Here is a 2,492-nt window from a genome sequence, read left to right as displayed (position 1 = left end):
AAACTTTGAAGTAACGATTCGAGGATATGTTTTATCAACAATACCTTGTCTCTAACCTTAAAGTAGTTCATTTCATCCTTAAGCTTGTCATGGAGTCACTTTGGTTTTTCATTATGTATTATCAGTTTCTCCTTGACATGTGACCGCCCTTCATCTAATTCATCAGTTTTTAGCCTTCGTTCTTCATGAGTTGTTCTAGTTTTGTCAGATGGACTAGATCGTGGCTCTATCACTTTTTTCCGAGGGGTTTCCTGCAAAGACTGTTGAGCCACTAGATTATTTACATTAATAGAACTCATAAAATTATTTTGATCACTAGATGTCTTAACAAAATCACGAGCTTGGAGTTTTATTATTTCATCTTCTACACGAAGTATGAGTTCATCTGTACCAACATCAATAATCGTTTTGACAATTGCTAAAAAGGGCCGCCTTAGAATTAAGGGTACATCGCTATCCTCATCCATGTCTAAGACAACAAAATCGACTAGGAATATGAATTTATCAATTTTGATAAGCATATCTTCAACAATACCCCTAGGAAATCTAATAGTTTTATCTGCCAATTGTATGCTCATCCTAGTTTGTTTGGGTTTCCTAAGACCTAGTTGTTTAAACATTTTATAAGGCATGACATTAATACTTGCTCCTAAACCAACCAAAGCATTGTTAACATTTAAACTACCAATTAAACAAGGAATATTAAAACTCCTTGGATCTTTCAATTTGTTGGGTAGTTTGTTTTGCAAAATGGCTGAGCACACTGCATTCAACTCCACGTGCAATGAATCATCTAACTTCCGCTTGTTTGCTAAAATCTCCTTTAAAAATTTAACTGAATTTGACATTTGCGAAAGGGCTTCAATAAATGGTAAGTTAATATGCAACTTTTTCAAAAGTTTAAGGAATTTACCGAATTGTTCGTTTGTGCGGTCTTTCCTTGTCGCATTTGGATATAGTACATGAGGTTTATACTCCTTACTTACTAGTTTTTGTTTTTTGTGGCTTACTTCAACCTTACTATTGCTTATCATAGTTTCTTGCCTCGGTTCAGTTTCAAATTCAACTAACCCTTCTTCATCTCGAACAGTAATTGTATAAAACTGCTCTCTTGGGTTAGTTTCGGTATTACTTGGCAAGCTGCCTTGTGGTCATTTTGAAATCATCTTTGCCAATTGACCTATCTGGTTCTCGAGTCCTTGAATAACGCTTGTTGAATTTTGAGTGCTGTTTCGGTGTTTTGAAAGCGGGTTTCTGACATCGAAATAAATTTCGTCAATATTTTTTCAAGGTTTGACTTCTTTTCTTGATGGTAAGGTTATTGTTGAAAACCTGGAGGGGGTTGTTGTCTTTAATTTCCTTGAGTACCCCATAAGAAATTGGGATGGTTCCTCCAACCTGCATTATAAGTGTTACTATAAAGCTCTAGAATTGTTACCCATATAGTTGACTTGTTCGTTCATTGTGCTAGGGTTGTATAATAGGCATTCTAGATTGTTCATCCCTCCTCTATTCGTATCACATTGCACCACCAACTGTACCTATGTAGGACCATATAAACCATCAATTTTCTTACTTAAAAGTTCTACCTGGTTTGATAATATGGTGAGCACGTCTACGTTAAAAACATCGGCTACTTTTGTTGGCTTTGTTCTCATGACTTGTCACTGATAGTTATTCAGTGACATCTTATCTACAAACTCATAAGCCTCCTCGGGTGTTTTATTATTCAAAGTAACACCAGCGGCTGCATCTATTAGTTGCCTAGTTGAGGGGTTCAAAGCGTTGTAGAAAGTCTGAACCTATAGCCATAGAGGTAACCCATGGTGAGGGCACCTTCTCAGTAAGTCCTTATACCTATCCTATGCATCATATAAGGTTTCTAAGTCCATCTGTACAAATGAGGAGATATCATTCCTCAGCTTGGTTGTCTTAGCCGGTGGAAAGTACTTCAACAAGAGCTTTTCGGTCATTTGTTCCCATGTAGTAATAGATCTTCACGGTAGGCAGTTCAACCACTATTTAGCCTTATTCTTTAATAAGAACAGAAACAATCATAGCCGAATGATATCATAAAAAATGTCATTTATCTTGAAAGTTTCGCAAAATTCCAGAAAATTAGCCAAATGAGTATTTGGGTATTTATCCTATAAACTATCGAACTGAACAAACTGTTGGATCATTTGAATAATGTTAGGTTTCAGTTCAAAATTATTTACAGCAATATCAGGTCTAACAATACTTGATTCAACCCCAGTTAAGTTTGGCTTGACATAATCGTACATGGTACGAAGAGTAGGATTCAGATTTACAAAATTTGAACCAACCACATGAGGTATCTTATTATTATGATTTTCTGCCATCTTCTTAGTAATACCAATAACATCCTCTTGCTCTTCTATTGTATTTTGTCGATTTTGCCTCGCTTCTCTACAGTTTCTGCGAGCTGTGCTTTTGATCTTATTGTCAAATACTAAAGGTCTTGACAGGTT

The 2,492-nt window shown here is 35.9% G+C and overlaps 1 non-coding gene across 1 annotated transcript; it reads left to right on the top strand.

Annotated features, from left to right (window-relative positions):
* Positions 1-1,818: 1,818 nt before the first annotated feature.
* LOC128294620 (small nucleolar RNA R71) lies at positions 1,819-1,925 on the top strand. The gene has a single exon (XR_008284928.1). It is a non-coding gene; the product is annotated as a small nucleolar RNA R71 (small nucleolar RNA).
* Positions 1,926-2,492: the final 567 nt, after the last annotated feature.

The sequence above is a fragment of the Gossypium arboreum genome, chromosome 6 (assembly GCF_025698485.1).
Source record: "Gossypium arboreum isolate Shixiya-1 chromosome 6, ASM2569848v2, whole genome shotgun sequence".
In the NCBI taxonomy this organism is placed as follows: domain Eukaryota; kingdom Viridiplantae; phylum Streptophyta; class Magnoliopsida; order Malvales; family Malvaceae; genus Gossypium; species Gossypium arboreum.
Note: the sequence above shows the minus strand (reverse complement) of the source record. Positions and strands in the feature narration are given on the sequence as shown.